We start from the raw sequence: 27,242 nt of genomic DNA on the forward strand, positions 1-27,242 counted from the left end.
AATCTGCCGTTATTTTGATAGATTTTAATTTATAGGTTACCTGATGCTTTTGCCTCACAGCTATTAAGATTCTTTCCTTTGTCTTGACTTTAAATAACCTGATTACTATATGCTTAGGTGATGACTTTTTGTGATGAATTTCCCAGGTGTTCTTTGAGCTTCTTGTATTTGGATGACTAGATTTCTAGCAAGGCCAGGGAATTTTCCCCTGATTATTCCCTCAAATATCTTTTCCAGACTTTTAGATTTCTCTTCTTCCTTGGGAACACCAATTATTCTTAGGTTTGGATGCTTAACATATTCTCAAACTTCTTGGAGGCTTTGTCCATTTTTTCTTATTCTTTGTTCTTTGTCTTTGACAGATTGGGTTAATTCAAAAGCCTTGTCTTCGAGCTCTGAAATTCTTTCTTCTGCTTGTTTGAGTGCATTGCTGAGACTTTCCAATGCATTTTGCATTTCTCTAAGTGTGTCCTTGATTCCAGAAGTTGTAATTGGTTTTTATTTATACTATCTGTTTCACTGAAGATTTTTCCTTTCACATCCTGTATTATGTTTTTGATTTCTTCAAGTTGGAGTTCATCTTTCTCTGGTGCCTCCTTAATTAGCTTAATAATTGACCTTTGGACTCCTTTTTCTGGCAATTCAGATTTCATCTTGGTTTGGATCCATTGCTGGTGAGCTGGTGTGACCTTTTGGGGGTGTTAAAGAACCTTGTTTTGACATATTACCAGAATTGTTTTTCTGGCTCCTCATTTTGGTAGACTATGTCAGAGGGAATATCTGGGACTCAAGAGCTGCTGTTCAGATTCTCTTGTCCCATGGTGTGCTCCTTTGATGTGTTGCTCTTCTCCTTCTCCTAGAGATGGGGCTTCATGAGAGCTGAACTGCAGTGATTGTTTTTGCTCTTCTGGGTCTAGCCACCCAGCAGAGCTACTGGGCTCCAGGCTGGTACTGGGAAGTGTCTGCAGAGTCCTGTGATGTGATCTTTCTTCAGGTCTTTCAGTCATGGATACCAGCACCTGCTCCAGGGGAGGTAGCAGAGGCACGAAGAGGACTCTGAGGTTTCTTGGTTGTATTTTTGTTTAGTGCACTGGTTTTTCATTGGTTGGCCTCCAACCAGGGGGTGGTACTTTCAAGAGTGCATCATCTGTAGTTGCACAGGGAGGATCAGGTGGTAGGTGGGGCTATAGAGCACCCAAGAGATTATGTCCTTTGTTTTTGCAACCAGATGGGTGGAGAAAGACCATCAGATGAGGGTGTGTCTGAGCTCAGACTCTTCTCCCGCAGGGCGTGCTGTGGCTGCTGTGGGGGATGGGGGTGTGCTTCTCAGGCCAATGGAGTTATGTTTCCAGGGGGATTATGGCTGCCTCTGCTGAGTCACACAGGTCGCCAGGGAAAGGGTGGAAATCCGGCAGCCAAGGACTCACCCCACTCCACACGGCCTGCAGTCCTAAAGGCCAGTTCTCACTCTGACCACCATGCACCCCCAACAGCACTGAGTTTATTTCCATGCAGCCGGTGACCAGGGCTGAGAACTTGCCCCAGACCACCAGCCTCCCTGCTGAGAAAACCAGCCGACTCACAGCTTTTCAGAGTCTCAGGGAGCCTGTAGCAGTGATGCAGTCCCTTCAAAGGGTCTGTGGATTCTCTCAGCATTCCTGGTATGTTGCTGTGGTAGTTGGTGGAGCAGAAGTTCACAATGTGAGTCTCCACATGCTACTGTGTCTGTGCGAGTGGGAGCTGCAAGCTAGTCCTGCCTCCTATCCACCATCTTCTCTTCTGTGTATTTAAACATAGGAAAGGTAATATGCTGCACTATGACATTATGATGACTACAATGTCACTAGGTGGTAGAAAATTTTCAGTTTCACTAATGATCTTAAGGGTATATACTGTCCATTGTTGACCCAATTGTATATCATAGTGGTCCTATGAAATTATAATATTGTATTTTTACTGTACCTTTTTATTTTTTACTTTTCTTTTTTACTATACCTCTTTTTTGGCAAAATGTTCAAATCTTTTGTGTGATTTTTATTAGATTGTTATGTATATTTGTGGAAAAGATATGTTTTATAGATACAGTTGTTGCTTAAAAAAACTTTTTGCAATGTTTATCTTTGAAATGTTCAGACAACTTTAAAAATAATTATGGAAATGTTTGCATTTAGAGCTAGCATTCTCTATTTGTTTTCTATTTGCCTCATCCATTCTGTGTTACTTTATTTCCTGTTTACCCATTTTGTTTCAGTAGCATACTTTTTAGTATCTATTTTATTTCTGCTATTGACTTAATCATAATTATTTGTATTATTATTTGTGTAGTTGCTTAAGTATTAACAAAACATATCCTTAGCTTATCACAGCCTATCTTTAAATAATAATATATTGCTGTACGTGTAATATAAGAACTTCTTAAGAATACCTTTTCATTTCTTCCCTACCATACCCTTTGGACTATTATTTTCATACACTTTATTTCTACACATATTACAAACTACACACTAACTTACTATTTTTAAAACAATAAATTACCTCTTGAATTTTTTCTTTCTTTTCTTTTTAAAAAAAAATTTAACAGTTTCCTCCTTGTGTTCAGCCTCTCAGTTTTTTTTTTTAATTTTTATACATGTGGGATACATGTGCAGGATGTGCAGGTTTGCTGCATAGGAAAACGTGTGTCATGGTGGTTTGCTGCACCTATCAACCCATCACCTAAGTATTAAGCCCTGCATGCATTTTTCCTCTTCTCTCCCTCCCATGCCTCGCCCTCCACCTAGACAGGTTCCAGTGTGTGTTGTTCCCTTCCCTGTGTCCATGTGTTCTCATCATTCAACTCCCACTTGTAAGTCAGAACATGTGGTGTTTGGTTTTCTGTTCCTGTGTTAATTTACTGAGTATAATGGCTTCTAGCTCCATCCATGTCCCTGAAATGGACATGACCTTGTTCCTTCTAATGGCTGCATAGTATTCCATGGTGTATATGTACCACATTTTCTTTATCCAGTCTATCATTGATGGGCATTTGGGTTGATTTCATGTCTTTACTATTGTGAATAGTGCTGCAATGAACATATGTGTGCAAGAATTTTTTTCATTTGAAATAATTTTTTATATAGAAAAGTTGCAAAAATAATACAAAGAATTCATGTATTCTTTCATCCAGCTTCCCTTAATACTAACATCTTATATTAGCAAGGATAATTATCAAAACAAAGAAATTGACTTTGGCATAATACTTTTAAGCAAACAATAGATGCTCCTTGAATTCCATCAGTTTTCCAGTAGTTCATTGCTTCTATCTCAGGATCCAATCCAGTATTCCACATTGCAGTTACTTTTTATGTCTCTTTAGTCTCCTCTAATCAATGATAATTCTTGAATTTGACACTTTTAATGAATAATGGTCAGTTATGCTGTAGAGTGTCTCTCAGTTTGGTTTTGACTGTTTTATTCTTGTGATTAAATTGATACATCTTTGGCAAGTACACTGTAGAAGTGATGTTGTGTCCTTCCCAGTGCATCATATCAGGGTGTACATGATGTCAATATGTCTCAATACAGATGATATTAACTTTAATCATTTTCACTAAAATATTGTCTGCCAGGTTGCTCCACCATAAAATTATCACTTTCCTTTTTGCAATTAATAAATATCTTGGGCAAAACACTGTGAAACCACTCAAATATCATTTTTACTGAAAACCATGCTCACTGATTTTAGCCGTCATCAGTGAGTTTTGCCTGCAGCAATTATTACTATGATACTTGTTTGAGGTTGATTTTGTATTTCCCTAATTTATATTTGTTAATTGAAATTTTTCTATAATGAAGAACTATTTATTCTCCCATGTTTATTTATGTATTCAATTATTTAAAATAAATTGTGAAGTCATAAATGTTTACTCCTTTGAATATTATTTAATATTATCATTTTTAATTTTGTGACTCATGCTATTCTAGCATTTTCTAACACCATGATATATTTCAGGTTCATTTTATTTTATTTTAATTTTTGCATCAGCCTTAGAATCAACCACTTCTCTGACTAGCCATGGTTCTTTTGATTGGCGAATGGTATTTAGAAACAAAGATCCAGGCACAGAGTACTTGTTACGGAAGTGTTATTGTTTTTAGGATCTCTCAAATGACAGGGTTTGGAAATATATGCAAGTATACTACTCACACATACATACAATTCTGCATTTATATTTCTATATATAACTTAACATATATTAATGCTCATGAATTCATAGTTATGCCTCCAATTGTAATCTGACACTATAGGGTTAGTTCTGTTCTCCTTTTTCTTATTCGTAACTTCTTCCTTTGACAATGGAAACAGAGTCTCTTTATCTACAATATATGTACTTATTTGTTAGATCGTTGTATACACATGCTCCTATCAGAAACAGATTTACTAAGTACATTTGTGAATAGTTACTTACATGTTTAGCTTTATAATGTCCACACCAAATTCTAAGTTACTTAGATTAGTTCTTTTCTACCTCATTCCGTTCAGTGTGGTTATCCTATTCACTTGTAACATATTTAGGTTCATCTCTTACTGTCTTGTATTCAATTTTCGGATCCCCCAACAATTTGAGTGATTTTAATAACTATTTAGTTTTATGGGTATTTGAGACTTTATTATGGTTCTAAAAATCAAAGCTATGCTGAGAGTATACCCAGAGAAATATCGTGAAGGAAAGGAAGATATTTTCATGTTTGTGCATAATTGGGGCTTCCTGAGTAATGAAAATTAGGACCTGGATTAAAAGATAAGTCTTGGAAATTAAAGGGTATTAGACCACAAGACATTTGCTCCTACTGTCAGTAGTAAAACTTATCTTTCTAGAGCCAACTGTTTGCATTGCAGGGTAGGAACTTTCTCCTTTATCTTCCTGAGAGACTTTGTTTTATTTCAAATGGGGATGAGACCTAGAGCCCTAAAGCCTGTCATTTACATTGCATGTTATTGTAGACAACTAGGGAGTGGATATTGCCTTTCCTCTGGCAGAAAAGAATAGAGGGCAGCTTTTCTTCTCCTATACAAACTGTCAGGCTCATAATTTTGGAGGTATTCTCCTTCAGGACCCACTATATATATATATATATATATATATATATATATATATATATACACACACACACAAACATATGGTAACATTTGGTTTTCGTGCTTAGGATATTAGGGCAAGAGGAACTGATGTGGTTATTACTATAAGTAATAATAATTTGCCTTGATCCAGAAACCTCATGTTTGTATCCTGTATTAGTCTGTTCTCATGCTACTAGGAAGAAATATCCAAGACTGGGTAATTTATAAAGGAAAGAGGTTTAATTGACTCACAGCTCCGTGTGGCTGGGGAAGCCTCAGGAAAGTTAAAATCATGGCAGAAGGGAAAGCAAACACGTCCTTCTTCACATGGTGGCTGGAGAAGTGCAGAACAAAGGGAGGAAAAGACCTTTATAAAGCCATCAGATCTCATGAGAACTCACTCAGTATGAGAACAGCATGGGGAATCATGATCAAATCACCTCCCACGAGGTCCCTCCTCCAGCACATGGGGATTACAATTGGGATTACGATTCAAGATGAAATTTGGCTGGGGGCACAGAGCCAGACCATATCATTATAAATAAGATAAATATATACATTAAAAACTTATTAAGAAATATTTCTTCCTCTTAATCTCTACTACTGTAGTCCATTTCCCCCTTCTTTTTGTCATTTCCTACCCACTCTCTGTTGGAATGAATCTTTTAAGTTTACAACTTATCTGTCTTGTATTTCTTTTGCATAAATGATGTATATTTTCTATCTTCTTTCCTTCTTGTTTTAATATAATAGCTCTACTGAGATATAATTCACATACTGTAACATTAACCCATTTCAAGTGTACATGCTTTTAGGGTATTCACAGGGTTGTGTGATCATCACCATAATCAATTTTGGAATAGTTTCATCATCCCTAAAAGAAACTCTGTAGACATAATTTGTTATTCTCCATAATCCTCCTCCCAGCTCGAGATAACAACTAATTTATATGGTCTTTAGTGGCTGGTTTCCTGCATGCAACATATTTTCAAGATTAATCCATGTCATAGCATCAATCAGTACTTTATTCCTTTTTATTGCTGAATAATTTTTCACTGTATGTATATACCACGTTATTTATCCATTTATCAGTTGATGGGCATTTTGGTTGTTTCCATTTTGAGGCTACTATAAATAAGGCTGCTACGAACATTTGTGTACAGCTTTTATGCAAACATGTTTTGATTTCTATTCATACATGAGTAGGAATAGAATTGCTGGGTCATTAATAACTCTATGTTTAACTTTTGATGAACTGCCGGACTGTTTTTCCAAAGCAGCTGCACCATTTTACATTCCTACTATTAATAGCAATATGTGGGGGGTTCCAATTTCTCCATATTCTCACCAACTTGTTATTATCTCTTTTTAATTATAGTTATTCTAGTATTCCTTTCTTTCTCACATGACGTATAGAATCTTATGTCATAAGATTATGACATAATGCTTCGTAATTTGCTTTTTTCCACTTACCGATATAGCCTGTGAAAAACAAGTCATCTTAGAGGAATATTCCTCGTTCTTTTTATAGCTGCATAGTATTCCATTGTGTAAATGTATCATAATTTATTCAATCCCTCTCGAACACATGGATATTTGGTTTATTACCACTACTTTGCAAATATGAACAATGCAGCAATAAATAACCCTATGCATATTATTTAAGCCTATGCATAATATTCATATTATTAGAAGAGTATTTTCAGGATATATATGTGGTTGTGCTAAATATTGTCAAATTTTCATCCAGAAGGCATAGACCAATTTTCATTCACATAAGCAGTGTATGAGAAAATGTGTTTGCTATAGCCTTGTCAACAGAATTTGCTGTCTTGCTTTTAGACGTTTGCCAGTCTGATAGGTGAGAAATGGTGTCTTTGTGTTGTTTAATTTCTCTAATTTTAGTGAGACTAAAGGCTTTTTATGTTTTTTATGTCATTTTCGAATATTTTTAGTGAATTTTCTGTTCTCTTAATTATTTTTTAAAGAGGTTAATAAATAACAAAACAATCTTTTATATTTATTCACATTTATTATTTCTAGCATTCTGTTTTCTGTGGATTCTAATTTCCATCTGGTGTCATTTTCTTTTAGCTTGAAGAACTTCCTTTAACATTTCTCTTAGTGTAGGTGTGTTAGGAACACATTTTCTCAGCTTTAGTTTTTCTAAAAATGTGTTTACTTTGCCTTCATTTTTTTGACTATATTTTGCTAGATAGAGAATCTAGCCTGCTGGTTATTTTCTTACAGTACTCTATGTTGTTCCATTGTCTTTTGGCTTATGCCTTTTCTGATAAGAAGTTTGCAGGCATTCTTATTTGTTTTCCTGCTGATGTCAGGCTTTGGTATACACCCCTGGGCTCTCAGTAAGGACCTCTGGCTAAGAGTTTTCAGGTTGGCATAGTCCTGTATTCTCTCTGTACCTCCTTCAAGTTTTTAATGTCACAGTTACCCACACTTTGCAATTAAATGCTTATAAATGATTTGGCTGGCACCTCATCATCCTACTATTTTTCTAGAGATAAGAGCAGCCCCGGATCTTTTCTCCCGTATGAAAAGTATGTTACTTTCTGGAATTTTGTTCCTTCAGATTTCTTTGTGTACTCAACTTTGCAATGAATTAAAAGTAAGACTATGGTTTTGTAACTGCTCCAGCTTGGTTCAGTTGTTAGGATGATAACAATAGTTTCTTATGATATGGCTCTAATGGAACCTAAGTTCATGGCTTTAATGAGAATGTTTGTAGTAACTGTGTTTAGATCATTTGTACACACAGCCAATGTGTGCTTATTCGACAACACTCACTCATTGAGCTCCCCTCTTAAGATATGATCACCCTTTGTTTTGCTGTAGGAAATGTGAGTTTTTGCAAGGAGAGGTAAAGTTTAATTGTCAAACCTGGAAATAATTGAATCTATAGTCCCCTATGATAACAAAAGGGTGATTGACTTGAGTTTTAAAAGCTTAGCATTGTTAAAGAGATTCCAACAATATCGTGTTTAAAACAATGACATTAAATAGTAATGAAACACTTTAGCCATAAAATAAAGCAGATTTTAATGCTTTATCACCTCCAATAAATTGCAGTTTTGTTTTTCTTTTGAATCTCTGTTGAGGTGACACTTCATGCAATGACATCTAGCAGTGCTCAAATGCAAGACCATGAAAAAATAAAATTTGGCCGGATGAATGCAGATTTCTAGTTTGTATTACTTTCTCTTCTCTTGTGGTATATGTTAAAGAAGAGATTTAATCAGTTTCACCAGTAAGATCATGTCACTACCGCGAAAGATTTTAATGGTCAACAAAAGTTTAGGCCATAGTTTTCATTTGTATTAGAAGGTATATTGATTTACATTATTTTATTGCATGGAATTTAAGATGCAATCATTTGCATAAATGAGAAAAATATTTCATTTCAAAGAGTAACATTTCTAACATTTCTTTTGTTTTCTAAAAGAGTAGGAATTCAAGACGGATTATGTTACTTTTCATTTGAATAATGTCAGATATCAGGAAGAGAAATAAATTGCCTTTGCATTTAATTGCATCACAACTGATTTTGGAATAATGAGATATTTTAGTTTTTCAAAAAATATTAGTGTGCTGCAAAATCAATGTTCTTTCCATTATTTTTTCCAAGGTGAATAATCTAAATGTATTAGTTTTTATTTAGCAATTGATGAGTTAATAATATAAGGTTATTCATAGCTCGTTTAGAAAAGTCTGTGAATGTTTCATTCTCTTGGTGTTTAAAAACCTTTTCAATTATTTTTATGTTTGGGCAGAATTTGTATAAGCTGAGTGCCCTTTGCCCACGGCATACTTTCTCCATGTTTATTTTTCTGCCCATTGCTTCAAATGAAATGGGATGAAGTATATGCAGAGACAGCTGCTTTTTATTTTCCACATTCTCATCTTGTCCATAGAAAAATTGAGAGTAGCCATCAGCCAAAAATATGTTGGCCTTTAGGGAAAGTCCTACGTGTGTGTAGCAGGGGTAAGAGGAGATATGCAGAGTGAGAAACTGTCTTTTCTCTCTCCCTTTTCACTAAATACCCTCCTCACATGGAGGGTTATATGTGAGTTCTTTATCATCACTTCTGCTACAACATGGCAGGCCAAGAGGATGAGAGCAGCACAGGGAGAAGAGGGACCGAGAAAGACAGGAAAAAAATGCTTCATGCCTTGAGTTTGTTGAAGTTTTATCCTACCCAGGCCAGGTGGGAGGAGAGATGTAGTCTGTGTGATTTCATCTTACATCACCTGCCAGGCACTCTAGGAGTGAACTAAACTTTCCCCACTGACAATGTGGTGGAGTGGAAGATAAAAAGACTCTCAGTTTGTTGAAGGCTTTATAACTTATCTTATTATCTTAATCTCTGCAATTTGCTCTTCATAAAATTCTAGGGTAAGCATAACCCAGACTGTTATTTGACTTTACCTGTGAGGTGACTGAACTGAGAGGATAATTAATCTAGTTTATACAGTCTGCAAATGGCAGAGCCAGACTCAAACCCAGGATGCAGACTTCAATTTCTTCTGTGACTCAATAGTGCTACCCTGTCCCCACTTTTCTACCTGAAATTCACCTACGTGGGTGATTGCAGGTTTGAATTTCTGGGAGGGCTCAGTACTTGAATGTATACAAATACATCTATGTGTGTTGTTCTAATTTTTTTTTTTTTACTAAATCCATTAGCAAAATTGCTTTAGGTAAAGGAGAAAAGTTGTACCAGATAGATCGAAAGAAATGCAAAAGAGAATCACAAGAAATATGAATTCCCAAGTACCCTGAATTTTCCTACTAGGACTTTGTTCTCTTTTTAGATCTCCATCCTGTTGTGCAGTTTAATAATCAATTCCCTTGTTTCCTATCCTGAAGTCAAATAATGTTTAATAACTACAGGCATTTTAGCTTGTTGTTTGTCCAGTCATTTTTATTTATTTATTTAGACAGGGTATCACTCTGTTACCCAGGCTGCTGCAGCCTCAATCTCTTGGGCAAAAGTGATCCTCCTGCCTCAGCCTCCAGAGTAGCTAGGACTACAAGCATGCACCACCACACCTGACTAATGTTTTTCTTTTAATTTTTGTTTTTTTAGAAACAGTCTCACTATGTTGCCCAGGCTAGTCTTTAACACCAGATCTCAAGCAATCCTCCCACCTTGGCCTCCCAAATCCCTGCTGGGATTATAGGTGTGAGCCACTGCACCCAGCCTGTCTATTCATTTGTTCAGCACTTATTGAATCCTGTCTAGATACTAATCATTGTATTTGGCCTAGGGATTAAAAAATAAAAAGCAATTCCTGTTTTCAGGGAGCATGTCACATTGTGAACAACACGGAGAATTTAGCAGAGACCATGGTCTTTCTATTGGTTAAAAGTAAAGATTATATACATTAGTTTGTCTTTCCCTGTGCCACTCTCCTTTCCTATCGCTGCATGACTCAAGAAAATGGAACTCTACTTTTCCATACGCCCACTGATTCTGAATGGCTCTGCAAAAGCCCAGGGTTCTATCTATCTATTATGTAAACTCAGGAAGGATGTGTCTTTTCACTCACAGAGCTTCTCAAAACTGTTTCTTTTCTCTAGAAAATATTCCACATCTATCTCTGTGCAACCATTGCCCAGTATTATTTTGTAGAAGAATACATTTTGCTATTGTGATGAGATTTCATTTTCTGTTAGAATGGAGGCTCTCAAAGTGTGGTTTGTGGAAGCTTGGGGGGTACCTAGGAGTCTGTGAAGCCAAAACTATTCATAACAGTAAGAATATATTTGCCCTTTGCACTGTTTTGCCATTTGCACCCTGGTGGTGCAAAGCCATAGTGGGTTAAACTGTGGTGCCTTAGCACAGATATAGGCAGTGGGCCCAACTGTTGTCAGAAGTCATTGCGGTCTTCATCACTACAGAACGAAAAAAATGAAGCCAGTTTGCCCTGAGCATGCCCTTGAAAAGGCAGTATAAATAATCACTTTTATTACATTTTGGCTTCAAGTACACATGTTTTCAAATATATTCTGCATAAACCACTCTACTACACAATGCAGTATGAGAGTTGCCTCAAAGAAAGCACTTGCGCAATTGTTTGGGTTGTGAGCTGAACTAGTTGGGATTTACACAGAACACTATTTTCACTTGAAAGAATAACTGACTATCTATGGTTTTTCAGTCTTGTTATTTGGTAGGCATTTCCTCAAAAATGAACGAAGTGAGCTTGTTGGGAAGACACTGACAGTGTATGTTGTCCATAATGAAACCCAACCGCTCAAGTGAAAAATCAGAATTTTGTAAGACTTGTATTTGCTACCATAAACTTGAAAGATTATCAACACTTAAAGATGGTTCTGATGAGATTAGTAATGATATTAAGAATTGTGGGCTTTTATCTATATCTTATAATTAGATATTTAACATTTAGAAACTCTGCATAAGAAATATTTTTCAAATGACTGATTCGTGATAGTACAAAATCACATGTGGGTAAAAGCTTAAAGTGCAAAATAGTCCAATAGATTTTAATGTAACAGAGTGAAAAAGAAGTTTTATTATGGTTTCAGATTCCATGTTGCAGCTAACCTTAAAGAAATCATCACTTGGTGAGTTTTGGTTTAGTATCAAAGGAGAATATCCACAGTTATCAGAAAAATTCTAAAAGATATCCTTCTTCCCTTTTCAACTATATACCTCTGTGAGGTTATTTTATTTTTTATTTACTTCAATCAAAAAACCCCAACACCACTCTATATTGTATATTAGAATAAACTGAATGTTGAAACAGATACAAGAGACCAAGTGTTTTCTTTTAAGCCAGACATTAAAGAGATTTGCAAAAATGTAAAATAATGCTACTCTTCTAATTAAATATTTTTATTTTAAAATATATAATTATTTTTCATAAAATTGCTATTTATGTTAACATCTAACTGGATAGTTATTACATTAAAAATGACTTAATAAGTATATACCTTAACATTTCTCAGTTTAAAATTTTGAATATTGATATTGTTGATATTGATACCTCTATAAACAAAAGCTTTTTGCTGTTCTTAATAATTTACAAAATCTTTTTATTATGAGTTTCTTTAGATGTGCAAAAAAGTTGTAAAAATAGTACAGAGAGTTTTCAAATATCCTTCTTGCTGCCTCTCACAATGAGAACGTCTTACATAACCATGATATACTTATCCGATCAGTAAATTAACATTACTACAATGCCATTAACAAATAAAAACCCCATTTAAGCTTTACTAGCTTTTCCATTAATGTCTTTTTTTTTTGGCTCCAGGAACTGATTCAGAATCCCATATCACATTTTGTTATTACTTTTGCCTGGTCTCCTGCTGTCTGGAACAGTTTTTCAGTCTTCCTTCATTTTCAAGAGTGTGAAAGGATCCCAAGACCAAAAGTCTGGGAACTGCTGGTTTAGAGTCACAATACTGACTGCTCAAAATGACTTTTGTAAGTAAAAGCACTTTTAGTCTGTAGATATACATGAAATTGTACACATCATTTAAAGTATTTTTATTTAAGCAAATTTAAAAATTCTTCCTGTGCTGATACCTTGGCTAATTATTATTAGATGTAGTTCAAAACAAGCTAACGGTTAACCCGGGTAATTCTTGTCTATTTTAAGAATAGACATGTCTAACAATTGTATTTAAAATAATTCCCACCAAAAGACTCATAGCAACTTGGTGATCTAAAGTATGATCTAGCCAGCTGTAAAAATATTACTGACATATCTCTACACGGAATTAACTTACCAGTGAGCTTATCATATTTGTGCTTGATCTATTAAGACTGAAGTTTGGCTTTGTCTAAATAAATCTTATTTTAATAAAAAATAAAAAACAAAAAAATAAATTAATAAAAGATTTAATTAATACATCTTATTATTTTTTATGCTTCAAAATATACTGAATCAACAAGTCAGAAAAAAACTGAACATTGACTGGAAACAATTACACATTCGTTTTCCTGGAGACTCTCTCAATGGCTTACACAGGAGTGCATTCTATTTCCAGGTCTGTTTGACACAGCAGCAGAGATGACCTTAGTTTGTACAAACTCATTCCTTATGAAAATATGACAGCTCAGAATTAAGAGAAGGCATATTATATTTTTTAAATTATTCAATAAATTACTTACTTTCAATTATAATGGAACTTTGGTAATGCTAACATTTGACAACTGGCCTAAGAAACTGCCAGATTTTCTATATAAGTTCTTCTTACCTTCAATTCTATAAAACACTATATCAGCCCAGGGAACTGGACTTTGGTGACACATCTAAATCCTTATAATGACAAGCCTTTAGTATATTATTCCTTTCTTATCGATGCACATACTTTGCTTGTCTTAATGGGTTTCAGCAATAGTTTATTTAATCATTAGAGAAACACAAGTAGAAATTAATATATTTAGTAAAGAAAATATTCTTTTGTAATTATTTTATGGAAGGTTTGATAGTTGGTGTTTAGTATTGTAAAGTTTTGTCTCAGAAAAGGTTTATGGTCTTTTCTCAAAATTTATGAGAGATTTAAGTTAAATAAGTACTACATTGAATATTCTACAACTTCAAAAAATTATTTATGTAAAAATGAATTTGGGATTGTAATGAGAACAGAAGAAGAAAGCTACTTCAGAGTTGATATTACCTTGACAGCAGCTGAATTCCTTAGCAAAAACCTGCAATCAGCAAAGGGTACCAATCACATATACCTAAATTGGGTAGAAGAAATTCAACTTCTGAGATTTTCCTTTTTCTTTTGTTTGCCTGATGTATTAGTCCGTTTTTATGCTGCTGATAAAGACATACTCGAGATTGGGAAGAAAAAGAGGTTTAATTGGTCTTACAGTTCCACATGGCTGGGGAGGCCTCAGAATCATGATGGGAGACTAAAGGCACTTCTTACATAACAGTGGCAAGAGAAAATAAGAAGGATGCAAAAGTGGAAACCCCTGATAAACCCATCAGATCTCGTGAGACTTATTCACTACCACAAGAACAGTATGGGGGAAAGTGCCCCCATGATTCAAATTAACTCCCTCTAGGTCCCTCCCACAATACATGGGAATTATGGGAGTACAATTCAAGATGAGATTTGGGTAGGGGCACAGAGCCAAACCACATTGTTCTGCCCCTGGCCCCTCCAAATCTCATGTCCTCACATTTCAAAACCAATCGTGCCTTCCCAACAGTCCCCTAAAGTCTTAACTCATTTCAGCATTAACCCAAAAGTCCACAGTCCAAAGTCTCATCTGAGACAAGGCAAGTCCCTTCAACATATGAGCCTGAAAAATCAAAAGCAAGCTTGTTACTTCCTAGATACAACAGGGGTACAGGTATTGGGTAAACACAGCCATTCCAAAGGGGAGAAACTGGCTAAAACAAAAGGGTTACAGGTACCATGCAAGTCCAAAATCCAGCAGGACAGTCAAATTTTAAAGCTCCAAAATGATCTCCTTTGACTCCGGGTCTCACATTCGGGTCATGCTGATGCAAGAGGTGGGTTCCCATAGTCTTGGGCAGCTCTGCCCCTGTGGCTCTGCAGGGTATAGCCCCCTCCCAGTTGCTTTCATGGGCTGGCATTGAGTGTCTGTGGCTTTTCCAGGCACATGGTGCAAGCTGTTGGTGGATCTACCATTCTGGGGTCTGGAGGATGGTGGCCCTCTTCTCACAACTAGGCAGTGCCCCAGTAGGAACTATGCGTGGGGGCTCTGACCCCACATTTCCCTTCTGCTCTTCCCTAGCAGATGTTCTCCATGAGTGCCCCACCCCTGAAACAAACTTTTGCCTGGGCATCCATGCATTTCCATACATCCTCTGAAATCTAGGCGGAGGTTCCCAAACCCGAATTCTTAACTTCTGTGCACCTACAGGCTCAAGACCACATGGAAGCTGCCAAGGCTTGAGGCTTTCACCCCTTGAAGCAACAGCCTGAGCTGTACCTTGGCCCCTTTTAGTCATGGCTGGAGTGGGTGGGACACAGGGCACCAAGTCCCTAGACTTCACACAGCAAGGGGACCCCAGGCCCAGCCCACGAAACCAGAAACCATTTTCTCCTAGGCCTCCAGGCCTGTGAAGGCTGCAGTGAAGACCTCCGACATGCCGTGGAGACATTTTCCCCATTGTCTTGGGGATTAACATTTGGCTCCTCATTACTTAGGCAAATTTCTATATAGGCAGCTGGAATTTCTCCTCAGAAAATGGGATTTTCTTTTCTATCACATTGTCAGGCTGCAAATTTTCCAAACTTTTATGCTCTGCTTCTCTTATAAAACTGAATGCCCTTAACAACACCCAAGTAACCTCTTGAATGCTTTGGGGCTTAGAAATTTCTTCCACCAGGTACCCATCTTTCTCAAGTTCAAGATTCCACAAATCTCCAGAGCAGGGGCAAAAGGCTGCCAGTCTCTTTGCTAAAACATAACAAGAGTCACCCTTGCTCCAGTTCCCAACAAGTTCTTCATCTCTGTCTGATAAAACCTCAGCCTGGACCTTATTGTCCATATCGCTATCAGCATTTTTGTCAAAGCTTTTCAACAAGTCTCTAGGAAGTTCCAAAGATTCCCACATTTTCCTGTCTTCTTCTGAGCCCTCCAAACTGTTCCAACCTCCACCTGTTACCCAGTTCCAAAGGCACTTCCACATTTTCAGGTAACTTTTCTGCAGCGCCCCACTCTGCTGGTACCAGTTTACTGTATTAGTCTGTTTTCACGCTGCTGATAAAGACATACCCGAGACTGGGAAGAAAAAGAGGTTTAATTGGACTTAACAATTCCACATGGCTGGGGAGGCCTCAGAATCATAGTGGGAGGCTAAAGGCACTTCTTACATGACAGCGGCAGAGAAAATGAGAAAAATGCAAAAGCAGAAACCCCTGATAAACCCGTCAGATCTCGAGAGACTTATTCACTACCATGAGAACAGTATGGGGGAAAACTGTCCCCATGATTCAAATTATCTCCCATTGGGTTCCTCCCACAACACATGAGAATTATGGGAATACAATTCAAGATGAGAACTGGGTGGGGACACAGCGCCAAACCATGTCACCTGATGATTGATAAAGAAGGAAAATAGGAAAGTTGAGAGAGAATTATTCTTAATATTTATGTATACAAACTTCAGGAAAACCTTTACTAAACTCACATCCAGCTGGTTTGAAACAAAAAAGAATGTGCCTCAGATGACATCAACTGATCACCTATTCCTTTGACCTAATAGTGCCAAGCACTCTTCTAGTTTCTGAATGATATATATTCTGTCCATTCATACTAGAAAACATTTCTTCAGTGACTGTTACGTGTTAGACAACATACCGGGCAATATGGTTACAAAGATGAAAGAAACTCAGCCTCTGCCCACAAGGAGCTCACAGGTTAATTACAGACATAATCGTACAAACATAACATGGAACTAGCAGTAAAAGACTGAGTTTATACTTAAAGAACTAAGTGCTACAGTCCATTGTAAACTGAGTGATCATGGAAGTCACCAAGGAAGTGCAGCTTCATTTGGACTTTGCAGCAAGGGGTGGTTTTGCATAGTTGGAGGTGGGAAGGCAGAGGTCATTCTAGGTGGGAAGATTAAAGACATGGAAGAAAATATACAAGAAGTGACACAAAGCTAGCTTAGCGAGGGGAGGGTGCTGTACTATATTTTCTCTTCACTGGCTTCCAATTCAAAGACAGTAGTCTTGGTATTGCTAAGATAATTTTGATGGCACTCTACAAAATTAATGTTTCATGCAACTTACAACTCTTACATATTTCTCCCTGTTATTTCCCTTCTCTTTGAATCTCACTTTCATCTTTTTTTTTTCTCTTGAACTTTTTAGCTTCCATCTATAGTTCCAATAGACATTGTTCAGGGGTATTAATGGCTTTGCTTTTGTAGAAGTTCTTAAGCTCATTATATCTTCAGGACAGGTGAGAATTGGGAGGGAGGGTGCTGGTAGGTGACTGTGATAAAAAAGTTTCTTCCAAATAAAATTCTTAACCTTTAGCACCTGATATATTCCTCAAAAGAAAAATTTAATCTTTTCTTAAGGCTTATATTGTAAAAAATATGGTCTTTGTAGTATATGAAAAAATTGACATCTCTTTTTAAGAGACCACTTAAACAAGCCAAATATCATGGTGAATAGTCAAAGAAAAACAAGATTTGATTGTGATGTCAATTTTAGAAAATGAAACTGTATATTATGCAATGTATTATAATTCCATCTATATGTTAACTCTTAACATGACTCAGAATGAATCAAAGATTAATTTTGATTGGTGTAAATTTTCAGAAAAATTAATATGTTAAGATATTATCATTTTCATTTCATCTTTGACTGTGTAGTGTAATTAAAATGTCATTTGTCCTGAACATCAATCTCTAATCCCTTGTTAGTCATCATTCTTGTTTCTTTATCATTCTGTCCATTTTCTCTAGACTGTTCACTAGTCTAACTTTCCTAAGCATTGATTTGTGAAAGTTTCTGTGTATGTTTCATGCAATCTTCCAATTTTAATTTCTCTATGCAAGTGATTTGCATGGCATTATCAGATATCCCAAATCAATAAGAGGCAGATGCCCAAAGGTATCACTAAACACTAGAGTCATCTAGGAAGTAGTGTGAATTTATTAGTGAATGTTTTCAGATTAGGATTTCTTTTGCTTATGTGTGCAACACCAGAACAGAAGGCACACACAGAATGAATAGTTGCATAACAAGGTGACCTTTCTGCCTATGTATGGAAGCTCCCAAGTAAGTGTACTTAGTTCCATTTTGGGGATTCATTTTAGGCATCTTCAGAGCTCTGTTTGCTTGGGCAGATAGACACACCATTGATGCAGGGAGAGATTTGAACTGATGGATCCTCTCCTAACCTGTCAGAACACCATGCTTCTCTGCTTAGTTGTGGCTGAGGGATGCCACTTAAAAAAAAAACAACATGCATCTTTTTATTTATTTATTTGACAAATAAAAATTGTGCATGTTTATTGTGTACAACATGATGTTTTGAAATATGCATACATTTAGGAATGACTAAATCAAGTTAATAACATATGTTTACATATGCATTACAAGATATCATTGCATTACAATATGCAATTTGTACATACCCAAAATTGTATATCTATGTTTTTTAAAATCAGAAACTTTTTTTCATAAAAAGTGAACTGATTTTATGATATTGTTTTAGATTAAGATTTTTTAAAAAAGTATTCTTCCTCTTTTTTGTTGTTGTTTGTGTAAGTTCCAATTTGTATTTTAATGGAAATACTGACAAAAGCTGTTTTTCATATAATATGGTCATATTTTGTAGTCATCTGTTTGGTTTTAATATTTAAAAGCATCACTTGTATCAACTTCCCCCAAATATATAATTTTAAAAAAATCTTTTATTTTAAGATAACGATACTATTTTGTTATGAAAATAGGACAGATTCATTAATAGAAAATGTAAAAAATACGGGAAAGTGGGGGAAACATCACCAGAACAACTACTGACATTTCTAATGTTTTCTTTCAGTTTCTCCCTATGCTAAATAGATTTTATATATTTCAAATCAAACTGCAGATGATATTATACTTTCCTTTTTTCTCCTTATAGTAAAGAAGAAAGCCTTAAAAACCCTTGAGTGAATGGTTGGTATTTACAGACAAGCAAATGTATGGAAGAAAAACAAGAGACCCAGCCTGAATCTGTTGAATGAACGAAAGGGGAAATGCCCTAAGGAGTCAGATGGAAGAAGTTTTTCTGGGAAGAGCAGAACACAGGAGCTGGGGTGCAGACCTCCTGGATCACCAGCAGAAGGAAAAGAGCAGCGAGACGTTAAAGTGATTGAGACAAAAATGGAAGTAAAACAGCTTAAGGCTTTCTGAGATCGAGTTCCTGGCAGTGTCATCAGCAGATGGTTTCTTCGGAAGTTCAGGGGAAGAGAAGATGCTCGAAGAACTCTCCAGGGACTGAGTGGGTGGTACAGAGCTAGTGCTGTAGATGCCACGTATACAGGCAAATTCCCCAATGAGTGTTTTCCAATATCAAGTTTAACTGGCATTTAAGATATATGCCAAAGGTAGGTAAATTATTTTGGCCTGTGCTTATAGGTTTATTTCCCTGGATGAAGCTTTCTGTCTCTGTCCTAGTGCACTGTAGCAGATGCAGGGTCTTTCCATACAATACATTAAAAGCTGCATCTCATTTTAAATATATTATAGAAACCCTGATCATACAATACATACAAGATTTTTAAGATCAGCCTTCAGTCGATTTTTTTGCTTTATTTTTGTTCTGGAGGTCAAAATGAGTGGTTAACTGTCTAAGTTGATTGCAGAGAAAGTTACTACTCATTCTAAACGTAGGTTTTTAGAAAAGCGTTCTTGGCAGTTGCTTCCATTGGCTTTTTCCAACTTACATGGGAATCAAGATTCAGAACTGGTACACCAATGGGAAGAGCCTGGAAAATAGACTATTGATCAAGATGAATCTGGTCCAGATACTTTAAGACCTTTTCAGTGTGTTTGAAAGATTATAAGTTTGAACTAACAGAAACTTCAATGCTGTTTTTTCACAAGTCAATGTGTAGTGTACTGTGTTATTCTTTTTTTTCCTGTAATATCTTAATAATATTCCTGGCTGTAAGAAAAAGTTAACACTATACCTATGTTTTGACTTACTTTATAGAAGACCCAAACAATATTTAACAAAAGGATTTTCCTCAAATACTATTTTGAAATCACTATATTAGACATTATCTTAAATTTATTTCTCAATATGCTTCTTTTTGAAACTTCCACATTTTGGTGTTCTTTTCAGCATCACTCATTTTCTTTCATAATAAAGATACCCAATAACAATATCATAATAAAGATTTGATAACAAATCTCCAGTTTTGGAGTGTTACATTTCATATCTACATGCTTACAGAGAATTTAGTATGAATATTCCCTGGCCTTAGTTCCTCTAAGCCTAGGATACTTGTAGTCATTTGGCAAATAATTTAATCCATGGCAAACATGAGTCTTAATACAAAAATTATTGAGTAGGCAAAAAATAATTGAACATATTTTGGACTGATTACCAGTGTATTAAAAAAGTAGAGGTTTAAGGATGGGAATAATAAGTTTTTTTGTTTTTACTTAAATTTATATAAAAGGAGTGAAAATACAGTAGCCTATAGTACTTAAGAGTGTGGGTATATTTTCAGCACTTAATAATTACTAGTTGAATTGCATAATATGGGACTATAACTGATATGGTTTGGCTCTGTGTCCCCACCCAAATCTCATGTTGAATTATAATTTCCAATATTGGAGGAGGTACCTAGTGGGAGGTGACTGGATCATTGGGGGAAATTTCCCCCTTGCTGTCCTCATGATAGTGAGTGAGCTCTCACAAGATCTGATGGTTTAAAAGTGTGTGGCATTTCCCCCTTTACTCTTTCTCTCTCCTGCTGGCCATGAGAATAAGTGCTTGCTTCCCGTTCACCTTCTGCCGTGCTTGTATTTCCTGAGGCTTCCCAGCCATGCTTCTTGTTCAAGCTGCAGAACTGTGAGTCAATTAAACCTCATTTCTTCATAAATTACCCAGTCTCAGCTCTTTATGGGATTGTGAGAATGGACTAATAAAATATCTCTAGAATTATGTTTTTGGAGATAATTTAAAGATAAACAAATATTGGAAACCTCATTTGATCACATAGAGAACAGTAAATGGAAGTTCTACTTTTTCTCCAGGGCCTTTCTCATGCTTATGCAGGGATTATTCACCCAGATATCCTGAAATAAGACATCCAATTAAGGTACCTGCTATCTCATGTAACACAGAAGAAAGTTGAGCATAGAGGTTAAACATTACCTAATATTGTTGGAAAAGCTTCGAAGCATTCATTTTCAAAGCAGCTAATGTAAACCATGATAATCACTAGTAGCACTATGCCATTTTAAATACTTCAATATTTTGTAGTTATTAGATTCTAAGTAAGTATAAAATGTAGTGAATAAAATTTTTTTTTGCCTAAACAGTGTTAGACAATATAAATGAATGAGTTATTTTTTATTCTGTTTAATATTTTCAAGCCAATAAACACTTTACTAAAGTATAAAGTAGCTATTCATTATTACTCTGTGTCTTATGTTTATGATGTCAGAAATGAGTAGAGATGGTTAGCTGCCTGGGTATCTGTTGAAAATTCTGCTTAAACTATGTATTATAAAGTTCTGTACATTTCAATGATTTCTTGGAGATTCACTGTCTAGTTCAGTTATAAGTAATTTATAATTCTAACATTAGTCAAAACATTTGTGGGAAATGCTCCTTGACAGTTATAGCTTGACCATGAAAACTGCTTTTAAGGCCTTAATTAGAAAGGTCAGCCTGCATTATTTAAACCCTTCCTATGTATTCTTTTATGCAATTCTATTTTCCAGAGACTGCAGGGGATTAAAAGAAAATTCTCACAAAAGCAAACAATAATTTTGGAAAATATTTATAACTGGACACAAATCTGTAGAACTCTCCTTGCTTTGTCTCATTTGTAATAAGTTTCTAGCTCAGCATTTGATGGCTAATTCAGGAGTTGTTGGTGTTGGGCAGGGTGACCTGTTGAGTCTGATGGTTGTGATTTCTATTGTTATGGTTTCCTTTTAATTTAATTTGGTCTTGAAGTCTGTCATGAGACTGGCCATAAGCCAGGATAGCCACTCTCCAGGAGAGCCCTGACCAGTGGAAAGTTAAATTTGGGTGTGTGTGTCAGGTGAGACACAATGAGGAAATAAAACCAAAATGTATGAAACAGAAGAAATTTATTACTAATAGGACCAGAGAGGCAAGGGATGCTGATGGGAGGACTGCAAGAAGCCCAGAGGCAACAGGGAGCTCAACACGTGGATGCTGAGGAAGAGAGAGAGAGAAAGAGAGGAACCGGTGGGACTATGTGTTTATTAAGGTCCACGGGCATTATTCCTTAGGCTTTTGCGTGGCGGTTGTGGATTAGCTAGTTTAAAGAAAACACAGCAAAGGGAGAACTTATTTACATAACTCTGGTGTTAATCATGTGTTTTATTGTAGTTAGCAGATGTGGTGTATGTTGGATTTTGGGCCAATGAGAGGAGGAACAAGCAGGCTGTGTTGTAAACAACCACTATGGGGAGCGGAAGTTTTAATTTAACCAAAGTGATGGGGTTGGACTAGGTTTCAGACAACTTACGTCAGGTCTAAAACTGAATGCTGAGGCAGCAACTATATTAAACAAATTTATGACAGTGATGCTGGCATCACTTACTGCTTTCAGTTCAACTCTGCAACAGGCTTTCAAACATGACCATTTTGCTATCTTATACTTGCAAAATTAGAAACATCATTAAATAGGCTACATAAAAAATAAGATTTTTAAGAAATATTTTCTAAGCAGAATGGCCAATGTCATTGATAGACACGAAATAATGACCATGCTTATTCTCTTTCATTATTTGATCAGCATATTCAGGTATATTATTCAACACACTTAGTCATAAAGTTCTTGAAGCATCTTTTTGTTCCTCATAGTTCATATTTTCTTGCACTTCTTAATCTATGGTTAACGAACAAAAGCATGCACACACAATTCTTTTAAAATAAATGTAGTCTGTGGGAAGTTTTAGATAATCCAGGGATTTTTAAGTAATTGAGAGCTTTGAAAAGAATACTTTAGAAGTCAAACCTTGGCCTCAGTTTGTAGCAAGGGAACAAACAACAAAATGTAAGCTGTATATGAAAGAGACACAAATAGAAAACAAGGGAATCCTTAATATAAAGAGGACTCAAGTCAGTTAAAAAAAAGTCATATTTCTTTCTTAAGTTCAATAATTCAGTATTCATAAGAGGTATATCTCCCTCCACCCCCATGACCCTCACACATACATGCTGCTTTTTAGCATTAACTATGAACTTTATTATATTAACTTATTCTATGTATGTGTAAAATTAGTGCCAGGTTGAAATGAACTCTAAGTCTCTGCATCCTCGCCTCTGTTCTTTGGAATTACTGAGGGACTATGAGCTATTGCACCATGAGGGGAAAATATAAAGGTCAATTTATTAACATGTGTCTGCATATATCTTATTGTTATTTGCAAGTCTTAATGCTAAGCAGTCACTTCAGGTTTTATAGGATGTAATCTGGTACATGTAAATAAAACTCAGAGTTCTCGAAAGAAAATCATAAAAGTAGCATATCGCAATCAAAGAGCAGATGTCTTGTGATGTCAAGCTGAATATTTATGGTCTTGCTCTAAGCCAGTCTCTGAAACTGACAACAAATTATAAATTATTTGAATATCTAAAAGAGAATAATTTCATTAGAAAGGTGTTAAAAACTTTGCTTTGCAAACAAACAAACAAAAAACAAATAGATTTTTAGTTCTAAGAAAAAGGAAAAAAACCCACACAATACTGAAGTAGAAAAATTCAACAGTGTATTCAAGAGTTTCTGATTACTAGTAATGAGTGACCCAGAAAAACTAGATTAGACTTCTTTTAATTAGATTGTGGTAAGTACTCCAACATACCTGAAAGATGAAAAAATTCTTCTTAATTTGATTCTTGCTAATTTAAATTCTCAACTAAATTAACTTTAGTGATTAAATTTCACACATAAAAATGTTTAACATCTTATTTCTTAGTTGGCCTTGGAAGTGTTTCTAGTTTATTCTGGCTCTTCTGCAGAAGGTCTCAAAAAGAAATGTGGTAATTTATCTTCTGTAGTCAAACATGTCACTTTTGCTTTTTATAATGAGGCAGAAGGGATACTGTTATTCACCATATTTCTGCTATGTTAAGATTAGGAAGTTAATTGGGGAGAACCATAAATAAGGTCATCAAAATCCAAATGCTTCAGTGAAACTTGAGCCCCCTCGACAACATTCCTAAAGTGTTGTTATTTTGTCTTTGCTGGATATTCCAGTGACATGTTAATCTGATCCATCTTCAGAGGGTTGTATCATTCAAAGTTTACTCTCTGATATGGTTTGGCTTTGTCCCCACTCAAATCTCATCTTGAATTGTAGCCGCCATAATCCCCATGGGTCATGAGAAGGACTCTATGGGAGGTAATTGAATCATGGGGCCAGGTTTTTCCCATGCTGTTCTCATGATAGTGAATAAGTCTCATGAGATTTGATGGTTTTATAAAAGACGTTCCCCTACACATGCTCCCTTGCCTGCTGCCATGTAAGATATGTCTTTGCTCTTCCTTCACCTTCCACCTTGATTGTGAGGCCTCCCCAGCCATGTGGAACTGAGTCCATTAAACCTCTTTTTCTTAATAAATTATCCAGTCTTGGGTACATCCTTACAGCAGTGTGAGAACGAACTAATCCACTCACTTAAAAGAACTTTGATTGAGGGCTTACTGTATGACACAGTCCTAAGAAACTGAGATACCACACTGAACCAAATTCCTGGCAATGTGGAATTTATAGGCTATTTTTTCATATTATGCTGAATTCTAACTCTCCCTAACTTCTACCTTTTGTTAACAGTTGTTCATATATCAGCCTTATACTACTATTATCTGCCAGCCTAATGAGGCCTTATTTTGTTAACTGATCTCTAAACTGATGTTTTCATCAAATCTGAAAAGAAATATTTTAAAGGTGAAAAATTTGAACTATCAGTGGTATAGGTTACATGTAAAACATTTCAACTAAATATGCATGATTCTGAGGCAGAAACAGATGCACTGAAAGTTTACGATTTTTATTCCTCTGGTCCATGTTCCTGGGCTTGCTTCATTAAAGCTGAGTGAGTAAAACTGATTGACAAGTAAGGCAATGTAAATGCAAATGCCTGAATCCACAATAGGACAGCCCCTTTAGAAAGGAATTGATGGCTCTGTAAATACAGTACTAACTAAACACTAATGTATTGAGGACAATCTACAAAAAATAGTATTTTGTCCTTAGAAATGTTTTGTTGTTACCTTGTAGATAGGCCCCAAATTATTTTTTAATAATATATAATAGACATGAATTATCTGCAGGTTATATATGAAAAAAAGATTCAGCATATAGTCTCATGCACGAGCAGACCAATTATTCTTTGAATCAAACCTCCCAACACCAATAATGGAATGCCAACCATATTTTCTTAATTGGCTCATGAATATGTTAAGGGGACTGGAGTTATTCTTTGCATATTTATTAATTCTATGTTTTCCTATTTATCTTGAAATATTAACTTTGACAAAGAAAGAACTTATGTTGATTTGACTTTTTTTTAATTCACAAAAAATATTTTATGTCTCAATTTACTAGCTTCACAGTATATACAGAATAGTAATGATTTTTTCATTCAGTAAAATGGTAGATGGGTTATTTCCAGCCCCATTCTTTATTTTATATTAATTCAAAGCATCCTTTTCAATAGTTTGAAATGTTACATCCACCTTGTCAAGTAGATCCAGTTGTTATAGCTGCCATTATACAGACTCTTCTCTGTAATAATTATTTTCATCATAAATGAAAGCATCCATCTTATTGGCATATTCCTTTATCAACACTGTGGTGTGAAATATGTTCTAGTTGATGAATATTGGCAAAACAGGTCATCTTGTTGGCAGTGGCAGCCCATTGGGAGTGGCTGCTGTGAAGACATGGGCTGAAGTTGGGGAGGTGCAGCTAGGGCTGGGAACAGGGGGAGCCCTGCCCCCTTCTGAATTGGCAGGGTGGGAGCCCTGCCCTCCGAGGCACTGCTGCAGCCACCCAGCCACAGCTGTGGACCTGGGCACCCTGTGCTCCTGGGGACCTCTGAGCCCCCTCAGCCTCGCAGGCTCAGAAGTGCCTGCTCCCGCTGCCTGGCTTCTCCCTGCGCCTGGTGCCCACTCTGATTTCAGAGCAAAGTTGAGGGCAAGCCCGGGTGCTCTTCTGACCTGCCTGTGGGTGCGCATGTTTGGGGTGATGCTGACATGCCAAACCCTGGCCCTTGGCCCCCTTGGACTTTAAGCACTGATCAGCATGGGAGGGAGGCTGAGGCAGGGTTGACGGCAGCTTGTCGGGCCTGCAGGCACTCCTCAGCATGAGCAGCGTGGGCACTATGGACAATATGATAGCAGCAGGAGGAAGACAGACTTCTGCATAGAAAAGGGTGGGTGCACAGTGAAGCCCCACCTTCAAGCCAGGGATGACCTAAAGTATGGGGTCCGGGCTGTCAGTTCTGGGTGGAGTCCATGGCTTGGAGTAAGAACTTATGGTGCTTTTTCCAGGCCTGCCTATGGCTGCCCACGGACTAATCAGCATGCACAATGCACTTCCTCCCTTCTGAAGCCCATAAAGGACTCTCTCTCCATTACGCCCCATCTACCACTCAGCCATACTCACAGAGATGTTGGGACAACTTGCCTGCAGATGGCAGCTACCCATGCTTGGTCTCTCCGCTGAGGGCTGCAACCGGCCTGCGGAAAGGAGCTGCCCACTTTGGGTCTATTGAAAGCTGTCCTGTCACTCAATGAAGCTCCTCTCCACCTTGTTTACCCTCCAGTTGTCCATGTACCTCATTCTTCCTGGATGTGGGACAAGAACTCAGGACCTGCTGAATGGCAGGACTGAAAAGGCTATAACACAAACAGGGCTGAAACATGCCCTGCCACTCACCATGTTGTGAGCGACGGGAAGGAGAAAAGAGTTGCCGCCCTTAGGGGAGCCCAGACCTAGGGGCTCCCCAAGTTAGGGCTATGATGATACTCTCTTTAAGGCTCTGTGGTTCCTGGCATCTCCAAGTTTCCAGGCACCACTGCATTCCCCTTGTCCAGGCATGGGTGCCCACAACAGAAGCTGCATGTAGTACATCTGGTTCAGCTGCAGTGCCTGAAGCTGCCCACCCTGCCGCAGCAGCCAGTGTGCCTGCCTGTGCACTGTGGCTGAACCCCATGCTCACTTGCCCACACACCCCTCACTGATCCGAGCCTGGCCTGCCCTTGGCAGGTATGGAATCCAGGCTGATAGCATGAGCCAAGTGCAGCCTTCCAGGATGAGTGGGCAAAGCGAGCCCACCAGGCATGAGCAATACTCAGGCAGAAGGTACCACCAGCCACAGAGGTTTCCAGCTGGTGAAGCAACACCCCAAGGATCCCGTGACAATCTGAGTAGCAGGAA

General features: G+C 37.0%; 1 long non-coding RNA gene across 1 annotated transcript in view; it reads left to right on the forward strand.

Moving 5' to 3' along the window:
- Positions 1 to 21,214, forward strand: part of LOC104001865 (uncharacterized) — a 52,636-nt gene extending 31,422 nt beyond the window's left edge. The window contains exons 2-3 of the long non-coding RNA XR_001708949.4: positions 12,398 to 12,570; positions 18,724 to 21,214. This is a non-coding gene — a long non-coding RNA (uncharacterized LOC104001865). The remainder of the gene's footprint in view (positions 1 to 12,397; positions 12,571 to 18,723) is intronic.
- The last annotated feature ends 6,028 nt before the right edge of the window (positions 21,215 to 27,242 follow it).

This window comes from Pan troglodytes, chromosome 14 (assembly GCF_028858775.2).
Source record: "Pan troglodytes isolate AG18354 chromosome 14, NHGRI_mPanTro3-v2.0_pri, whole genome shotgun sequence".
In the NCBI taxonomy this organism is placed as follows: Eukaryota; Metazoa; Chordata; class Mammalia; order Primates; family Hominidae; genus Pan; species Pan troglodytes.